We start from the raw sequence: 10,542 nt of genomic DNA on the forward strand, positions 1-10,542 counted from the left end.
AGAGGATCTCATGAGCCCTATAGTTTCAAGATGAAATGGATGACTATCCGATGGCTGAGAAGTATTCCCGCCTTAACCGATAGATCTGACGGATCGCAGGCCTCGTACGAGACAGCCAATAGGAGCGCGATACGTCGCCTGCTACTGTCAGCGTTTGACATTGACTATATCACGTAATGTTGATCTGACGGACGAGATCTTGAGCTATCTGACGTACGAAAATCATGTGGATTTCAACAACAAGATGTGACAGACTTTGTTAAGTGTACTAGTGCACTGGCGTAGCGTAGAATCAAACGCCGATATAATGCTTGCACGCGCACTTATACACAGCCTCTAGATTCCATTTCAAGCCCTGTGAATGGTCCAACTTCAAAACGTGATATCTCACTCATCCGGTATCGAAATGAGGTGATCTTTTTTTTTATTTTGGGTGATTTTTTGAGAGGAATCCGTTGGTGTACTCAGAGAAGCAGGAAGAGTAACAGAGATTGCCAAAATATGGGTTGCAGCCCTAAATAGGTGATGTGTGCATTCATGGTTTGAGTCACCTTTTCCATCTCATGTGTCTAGCTTTCTTAGAGGCCATTGATGGTCTGAAATCATAGAACCAGAACCTCTCTTTGTGTTTGTAGCCAAGAAAAGAAAGGGGAAAAGAGGAAGGAAGAAGAAAGAAGAAGGAGAAGGGAAAAAGAAGGAAGGAAGAAAAAAAGAAGAAGGGAAGAAAAAGCAAAAAAGTTTGAAGCTCAATCTCAGATTCGGTGGAGGAAAGAAAGAAGAAAGGAAAGGGGAAAAGAAAAGAAAAGAAAGAGGAAAGGAAAATAAAGGAAAAAAAAGGAAAAGAAAGGAGAAGGGAAGAAGAAAGTGGTTTCCCCACTGCCAGGAGCCACTCCAGAGCATCAGTGATTAAGAGCACTTGAAGATTCTAGTTCTCCATCAAATTGGGAGAAGTTGAAGATTCCAGTGAGCAACCAGAGTTGCCAGACTCCATCTACGGATACCAGGAATCAGAGAAACTGTATGGTTGTGAGAATTTCTAGCTCTTAACTATGTAATTTTTGTATTTTGGTATTCATTGTATATGCTAGCAGTAGGGATGCATGTTGAGACCTATGCTATATGTGCTTGACATTGTAGGGCATTCATATAAGCCCAAGTATTTTTATTGAGTTATCCAGTTGCATCTGGACACAGTGTTGGTTACCAGTGGGTGCTGGGAAACCATTAGGGGTAACACCCTTATCTTTATACTTAGGGATAGAAGCAGGTCAGATGTGCTGAGTCATAGGTGTGACTAAAACACCATTTTTCGTGGGTGCGGCCTCTCAGTTTTATGCTGGGAAAATTAGTGATGAGTAAATGCTGAGGTTTGAGTGACCATTAATCCGTGCACGTAGGCAAACTACCGAAGCACGTATTTCTTTGTGTTGTGGATGATTGCTTGCCTTTGTTAGAAGTGCTTTTCTGCAGGATGAGTGTACATACCTGGTAGAGCCTTTGACAGTCAGGCTAGGGTGTGTATGTGTGCATGTATGCCATCAGTGAGGTCCTCCAGTAGTGATTGAGTTAGTGTGCTTCAGTGAGGGATCTCCAACAGTGTGTGTGGTTGAGCCAGTATTGTGTGATAGCATCAGCTCTTGGTAGCACTTTGTTTAGCAACTCTTGGCAGCAGTATCAGTGATACTGGTTGTATGAGACTGAGTCAGGACTGCTAGTTAAAGCGTGGTTGTATGCCTGTGTGTCTTTTGAGAAGACTGTGTGAGTGATTGTGGTGAGTGTTAAAGATCTCAACAGGTGAACTAGGAGGTGAACCTGTTGGAGGGAAAAGTTTTATAGTCCACTGATTCACCCCTGCTCTCAGTGGCCATCACTTTTCAACACCTGTTGAGTTCGACATTGCCTCCGATGTGGCCTAAGCCTGCAGGAAAGGTTGGACGTAAGGTTGGAGGCATGCACTATTGAGTCTGACGTTGCCTCCGATGCTATTTTCAAGGCCTATAACTTATCTAAACTACTAAGCTTCTCTATGAGGCCTCCCCTACACTCTCTCACACTCTTATTCACTTCCATAGGTGTCAACACTTGTGCTTGGGAGTGATCTCGAGCGGGAATCGTTACACTTAATCAAATTTCTAATTCAAGTAATCGTGAGTGGGTTTGGAAGACTGTCTGGGCTTGTTTACTATTGCTTACTCATACATTTATGAATTGTATTGTTACATTATCATTCAAGCATGATTGCATATTTGCATTTATTCTTTTTCGATGATGATGATGATGATGATGATGATTAGGATGATATGGATTTGTGTTGGGTTACGGTGTCGGGAAGTACTGGCATCAGAACCCCCGGATTATGTGGATTTGTATATTACATCTCATTCTTGCCTGTATGCACTGTGTTGTGCTGGTACCCGGGTGTTAGAAGGAATGGGACATCGACACACCCGGATGTACCTCTCAACATGATAGGGTTCATGTAGTATATCTGTGGTTAGGCTCAGTTCCCTATGCTATGACCCTTATCAAAAAGGGTTTAGGTGTTGGGTAGCCAGAGCACCTGTCGCCTGTGGAGAGTTTGAGAGGCCAAGACAGGAGTAGTAATGGTTATTAGGGTTTACCTCTAGGTGGTATGAGGCTATGGCCGGCATGGGCCCCAAGGTAATAACTGAGGATTTCCTATGGTGAGAGTGGAAGGACCCACAGTGTCTCCCGAGTTATTGCAGTAGCATATAGCCTTGACTTAGAATTGTGTGTTAGGTGGCAATATGGTAATAATTATATGCACCATGGACTGTTTGCTATGTATTGTGTGTTTGTGCATTTTCCCTCCCCCTCACTGGCTCAGTGGAGCTAACCCCCCTCGTGCACACCTTTTTAGATGATGTTGCAAGAGATGCTTATTTTGTGGGACTCGAGGTTCAGGCCTCGGAGTACGATAATATCGATACAGAGGACCCAGAGGCCATGACCGAGGAACACGGTGATGGATGTCCTTGTGACAACCGTGCCTATGGACCATATTTATCACACCCCGAAATCACCCCCTGGGAGGATTCGATGGCTGACCCGAATACCCAGACACCTCCAGGATTCAGATGCAGCAAATACACGTCACAAGCACCACACAATATCGAGATAACAAGTGTTACATTAATCAGAGTGCAAGGAAAGTAAATATTTGCAAGTCCTAGATATATATAATTTATGTTAAAGTTTCACCAGCTCGATATTCCCAAGATTCACGACCATCGAGCCAATACACAACTATTCTAAAATATAAATAGTGAAAACTCATCCACCAAAAAGGATGGTATTTAGCAAAATAGAACATAAAGATAGCACCACATCATCATCCCTTGTTCTCTAAGGACACCCTAATCGTCTGTATGATTGGGGTCACAACCCTCTGAGTCTGCACCAGCACGTTCACAGTAGTCGTCAGCCTCCGCCCCAAAGTAATTCTTCCTACAACTTTCACATTCATCTGCAAGACAATCTAAAAGAAAATATTCTACATGGGTGAGCTCCACTGAGCCCAGCAAGTAAAGGATAGACCACACACACACAAACAAGCATCCTAAATGCATGGGTTCAATTTTAATATTAAATCCACCTAACAAACAAATGCCTAAGTCAGGCCCGTGCTACGACAACAACTCGGGAGACGTTCTTGGTTCCTTCTTAACCTCCCCGAGACGTAATCTCAACTGTTGTATGGAACCCACAGTGGTCATTGATATTTTATACCTTCCCATGGTAGACTCCGATAATCATAGCCAGGACCCCATCCCGGCATCCTTCACATTCCTCAGTGACAGGGAGCTATGATCACCCAACACCTGAACCCCTGCTGGTACGGGTTGTAGCACCAAGGAACGACATTCCTAGCCATATGCAATCTAAATGGCATAGCACGAGGTGTACAGTGCTCCCGCATTCTATACTACGACACACCATACCACTCATTTTGGTCCATGAATCATAAGTAATGAAACCAATAAGTATCATAAGCAAAACAAAAATTTAAATATGCATATGATTCATTAGCAAATAGTACTAAGAATGAATTAAACACTCCTAAAAGAAATCAAAGCCTACCCCCACTTACATTGTTATATTTGCGTTTGCGAGATTGAAATAATCCTCGAGATGGTTACCGATAGGTTTTGATGATCAAATGATTATTCTCTATAATTATTAAGTCATACACAAGTATTAGGATATGCTACCTAACTTGTAGTGAAATTTTAGCCCATTTATGTGGAGGCACAGTGTTTGGGTCCAATCGGGGTAAAATGCCCCAAAAACCTGAACTGGACTCTTGGGTGGATTTTGGTCTAGGTCCACCTCTGGGTCCACTTGAAGATAGCATAGGTGTGGACTCTTGTTGTGGATTCTGGCCTGAGTCCACCTCTGAGTCCACTTGGAAACAGAATAGGTGCGAGCTCTGATTATGGATTCTGGTTTGAGTCCACCTCTGGGTCCACTTGTGAGTCCACCTTTGCTGAATCCGAATTTCTAATATTTGAGTCTCCCAACTTGATTTCACTTGGGTTTTAAGCCATATGGGCTTGGGGAAAAAGGTCACTAAGCCATCTAGGGTCATGATACCTTACTCTTATCAAAGGATTTGTTGGGTTCGATGAATAAATCATCCAAAAAGACCCAAATCTAGGGTTTGCCATTAATTAGAAAGTCAATAGTGGTCTTAGAGATGAGCATCCAACTCCCCATAGAGTGATTTAGCTCAATTTCCATAGATTCCTAAAGAAACTATCAAGAATTAATGTTGGGTAATAGAATAGGTTACACAAACCAGCCATAGACCTTATAAAAAAAATGATGTAAGAGAGAGTGGAGTCCCTACCTTCAAATCAAAGATGGGATCTCAAGTTCTTCCTCCACTTCTTCTTCTTTTTCTTCTTCTCTTTCAATTTTTCAAAACTGTTTCATTCGTTGGGTCTCTAGATTAATTAGGAAGAAATGCTAAGTCTCTAGATTAATTAGGAAAAATAATGATAAGTCTCTAGATTAAGTGACACCTCCACCTTGCATGTGCTAGGTGGCTTTGTCCACCAACCATTACCTCCCTTCTTAGCCACCTCCTACTTCACTATTGGTCCAACATGTCACCACATGCTCCCTTAGCCACCTCATACTTCACCAATAAGCCACCTCATGCTTCCCTATTTATTTAAGTAATACTATATTACCCATGTGCTACATGAATAAATAAATCATATATATATATATATATAATTATAAATACCATATTATTATATTGTATATAACTTATATTAAATTAATATGATAAAACTTCTTAACTTATAGTAATATTATTATAATATAATCCATTTAAATAACATATAATAATATATTACACAGAATTGTTGAAATTTCGTATCCGACCCGTATCGGATACAACACCGGATCCAAGCCTGGATGTGAATCCATGCGTGAATCCGATGTACCCTGTTGTTTAGCCCACACCGGACTTAAGGCTGGACCCAAGATTCTGCTTGCATCCATTCTTGCCTCTAATGCCTTATTTATGGCTTTTGCTTATGAAATCCTAGGGTTCTTCTTTGGGGATCTTTCCCACTTACTCTAATGCACTCTCGTCAAAAATATTTAAGTTTAAAAATATCAAACATGGCTTATGCTTGTCAGTTAGTGGAACTTACCATGATGCGTACATCTGGAGATGGGTCTTGCAACTACACAGGGGAGGTATCCGTCATTTTACTGGTTTGTGACATATTACTGTAAAAGGTTCTTTCTTCATCACTTACCCATTCGAACACCCAACGTTACTTGATGCTACGACTTCGGGTTTCGGATCTATAATTGGATTCGGGTTAGGGTTCGGGTCAAAAATATGCTAAGCCGTAACAGTATTAATACTTGGGACTTGTTCTCCTTTTGATTTTGGGGCCGCGTGCCTTGTATAAACATTATTGTTATACATGTTTTGTGGTAGTTATGTTATGGTCATTCGGGATATCCGTCAAAATTATTTATGTATCACTTAGTCGTATGAACATGAGGTAACTACTGTAAATGCTTCCGCTTATTTTTTTATCATTGACAATGGAATATTCCTTACTTTTCGTATTTTGACTTTATGGCGTTTTCATATTAGACCAAGACTGTGTATTGGAACACTGCAATCGTGATCTTGGTAGTCCTTTGGGATGACATGTGTCATCCTAGTCACCCCTTTATTATTAGTTTATTCCTTATTGGGATGGGGGTGTGACAACATGGTATCAGAGCGTGATGCTCTGCACCAACACAGTCTATTGAAAATGCCTGAGTTACCCTATACAATTAGGATTAATCTAAAAGCCTCCAAAGAGAATAATTGGTTGTGTGCAAACTTAGGAAGATGACTGGTGGGGTGTGAAACCCGATAAAAAAAATTTTAATAGCAAATGATGGAGACATCTGTGGAAAGAAGAGATACAGATATATATAGGTATATGTATGTTCCGTACAAGCCAATGTTCCAAACATTAATAGTTCCTATCAACACCAAAGAGAATTCCTAAAACCTGCTGCTGCATACTATGAAGCTACTACTGTCCAAAAAAAAAAGAAGGAGAAATTAAAGTCCAAGGTACTGCTATAATTAAAGAAGAGATTGATGTGGTGAGGCCTAATCCTCCATCGCATCGCTGCCACCCCCGTACTTGTCCTCATCGTCGCCCTAGTAGTACAGATGGGCGTTAATGTCATGAATCTCCTTCTCCAACCTGTCGAAGCGCTGGTCCACCCTGGCAAGCTTTCCATGAATGTCTGTAAAACCTGGGTCATGTCTACTCGTAACTGCCCCATTGTAGTGAGGATCCTGTCGGTGTCACTCATGGAAGGGGTAGGTGCTAAAGAAGAGGATGCCACATCAATGCCATGGCGGTGAGGAGTGCTAGTACCACCAATCGACATAGGAGGAAGAGGTTCCCCGTCATTGTAAGTGTCAGTCTTGACACCCATATGGCCAAGGGATTGATGGTCGAGCGGGAGCTCATCAGACATCAGCTTCGGTTCACCCTTTAGCTTCACCCCAAACCGCTCAAAGATCTTCATGAGGAGTCATCCATAAGGAAAATCAGCCTTCTTCTTTGAGTAGGCTGGCGGGTAAGCCATGGTTTGCAAGATGGCAAAATGAAGACACATGGCTTTGGATTTGTAGAGGCAATTGGCGAAGTAACTCACAAAAATAGGAGGCTCTGTGCAATGCCCTCCTTTCGGCAGTACGTTGGTTGACACGAGGCGGTTGAGAATCCGTTGGGACTTACTGTAGAGAGTCTCCGGTACCCTCTTATGCTGGGCGCCATTCGTGAGGTCATGAAAGAGCTCCTCCAGCCCCTTTGCACTAAGAAAATCATGTGCATCATCATGAGACTGGTGGTAAGTTAGGACTCCACCGATGGACACCCCAATGATCTCACTAAGCTATCGAGAATCGAAGGATATCTCCACCCCTTTCACATAACTGTGGATCCGACAATGTGGAGTGTCTTCACGCTCAATCTTCAAGTTGGCGTAGAAATGCCGCACCAATCTGAGATAGTAGAACTGAGGGAGATCGAGCATGGCACTCCACCCCAGTGCCTCGAACCTGACCCTTACCCTATATGCCTCGAGCTCTTTGATAGCAATGTCTCTGCCCTCTAGGATTCCCCTCATCCGGTAGTGTTGCCGGTATAGATTGTGGGCCTCCAGGGATTGGAACCACAGAGGGTCAAAAGCTGCAAGCGCATTTGCTTGAATAGGGGCATTTCTAGCATTTCTTCAATGTTGGAGGCATGATGTTCAAGGACCTACACACAAGGAAAACCACATCGAAGAAAGGAATCAAAAGAAAAAAATTTACTACATACATATGTGTAGCATGTAACGCAAGTGTGTGCTTGGGTTCAATCAAGTTTAAAAACCATAGAAGGCTAAAGCCAATTAAGGGCTAATTGCATGATTCCACTACATTGAACCAAAACAAACAACAAAAAAAAAGGGGATAAACAACCATATAGACTGAAATAGTAGGAGTTGTCTCACATCTGGGTTACATTCCCAAACCCAATGAGTTGCATCTTATTGAGATACAACAATAGGGCTTAATGTAGATATGGGATTACTTCCCTATATCACACTCTCATGCTTGATCACATGGCCAAATATATAATACAGCAATTGGGCAAGCTTAAATACTGTGAAGCTTCATGCAACAAACAAAACAGTAACATTGACTCCTAAAGCTTGATTTTCAAGTTGGGTAGGAGGGGGTAGACACACACCTCAGTAGCCCCATACAAACCAAAGACAAGGGGAATACAACAAAAAAAAAAAAGGAAATATAAAACATATATATGTTTAGGCTTGAGAAAGCCCTTTCACAATTTTGCTAAAATAGTGAAGAAATCTCATTACTAAACTCATGGAAGGAGGGGTTATGGGCATTTCAAACATGGAGACATGAACGACCTATAAGGTTTATGCATATACAAAAGCTCTTCCGTGAATCCCCTAAAAATAGAAAAAAATTCATATAATTTGTAGGGACTTGGCCTGAGCGTGAGTGAATGAACAAATTCCTCAAATGATGCTTCAAACCAATGAGAACAACAGTTAACTGAAGCCCTCTTACGTCTTGCCCAAAATAGGGAGGGAACAAATCTGGTACTAAGCCTTGTCTGAAATTGTGGATGGGGCAACTGGAAGGTTTTGCACAACCCCATTTCATGTGAGACCCAAGATTACGACAACCTTGAATGGTCATTTTCAAAAAAAAAAAAAAAAAAAAAGGGAAAAACAGCAAGAAGAGGAGCGAAGTCTAGGGTTTTACATGGAGAAACTGGAAAAATCTTGAGTTGTGAGGAGATAATCCTTACCATGATGCGATTTGGGGATGGAAACTTGGATTTGTTGAGCAAAAACCACCGGAGAAGGTAGGAGAACCAAGATTAGACGCAGCCCTAAGTCGCCTCCGAGCCAAGGAAGAAGAAGATAGAATGAAGAGGAAGAGATGCGGGCTAGTTTAAAAACAAGTCCCAAAAGTAACAGAAAAGAAAAGAAAAAGAACAAGAAAAAAAATTGACGACTCACATCGCGGGTCAGGTCGGACTCAAGGTCAGAGGCATCCGATGTTGCTTCTAACATTGCCTTTTACATGGCTAGAGCTTCAAGCTGGGTCGGAATCAAGGTTGGACTCAGGGTGACTGCCTCCGATGTTGCCTCTGACCCGCCAGAACCTATTTTTGGGTTGATTTCTTGTCATTTCTCTTCCAGCCTCCTTATACTTTAATGTTGACTTCTCCAATATGCTTTAGGGTTGACTTGCGGATGCATAGATGTTGAAATATTTTGTACTTTTGCTTTTCTCTTGCTTAATTTGTGCTAACGGTGCGTGGTAATCCCAATGAAGGTCTTAAAAATGCTCAGTTGGCTATGGAGTATATCCAGGAAACCATTGATATGGTTAGGCAGAATGATGCTTTGTGTGGAGGCCGATGCTAAGACAGCCTATCTAAAGGCTCTCCAATATCATGAAAAATTATGGGCGGAAAAATCTCGTATCAAATGGTAGACTTGGGGAGATAAGAACTCTAAACTTTTTCTTTTGTTTGCCTAAATTTGCAGGTCCAAGAATTTGATTAGAGGCTTAAAGAAGGACAAGTCAATTGTCAATGATCCTAGCCAATTAGCAGCCTATATTGAGGAGTACTATAAGGGTTTTCATAAAGTTGTTCCCCTTGATTGTTATTCAGAATTATTGGACTGCATTCCAATAATTATTGATTTGGTAGATATGCCGAGTATGGAAAAAATCATTGAAGCCTACCTAAGAAGAGAAACTGGTATATCAGAGAACCAATTTGGTTTTATGCCAGGGAGATCCACAACAGAAGCTATTTACTTTCTAAGGAAGCTTATGGAAATATTTAGAGCTTACAAAAGGAACCTCCATAGGATCTTTATTAACCTAAAAAAGGCCTAAGATAGAGTTCCTAGAGAGCTCATTTGGCATGTCCTAGGGAAGAGAAGGAGCTCCAATAACTATGTGGATATAATTAAGGACATGTATGAGGGCATGGTGACTAGTGTCAAAACTACAGAGGGCCAAAGTAGCGAATTCCCTATTACAATTAGGTTACACCAAGGATCAGCTCTAAGCCCTTATTTGTTTGCACTCATCATGGATGATTTAACCAGACACATCCAAGATGAGGTCCCTTGGTGTATGCTTTTCGCTAATGATATTTTTTGATGGAGAGACAATGGAAGGGATTAATGCAAAGTTGGAGTTATGAAGATCAAGCTTGGAATCACAAGGTTTTAAGTTAAGCAGAACAAAGACAGAATATATGATGTGTAACTTCAGTCAAACCAGGAGAGGTGATGAAGTAGTGAAACTTGAGGAGCGAGAGTTACAACAAAGCGAATGCTTTAGATACCTAGGATCAACTATTAACACAGAGGGTGACATAAAGGATGATATTTCCCATAGAATTAAACTAGGATGGCTGAAGTAGAGAGGTG

The 10,542-nt window shown here is 41.5% G+C and overlaps 1 long non-coding RNA gene across 1 annotated transcript; it reads right to left on the reverse strand.

Moving 5' to 3' along the window:
- Positions 1–5,768: 5,768 nt before the first annotated feature.
- On the reverse strand, positions 5,769–10,262 carry LOC122646738. Its single transcript, XR_006330684.1, has 3 exons — positions 10,061–10,262; positions 8,676–8,679; positions 5,769–5,782 (listed from the first exon to the last, which is right to left on the reverse strand). It is a non-coding gene; the product is annotated as an uncharacterized LOC122646738 (long non-coding RNA).
- Between the last annotated feature and the right edge of the window lie 280 nt (positions 10,263–10,542).

The sequence above is a fragment of the Telopea speciosissima genome, chromosome 11 (assembly GCF_018873765.1).
Source record: "Telopea speciosissima isolate NSW1024214 ecotype Mountain lineage chromosome 11, Tspe_v1, whole genome shotgun sequence".
Lineage (NCBI taxonomy): Eukaryota > Viridiplantae > Streptophyta > Magnoliopsida > Proteales > Proteaceae > Telopea > Telopea speciosissima.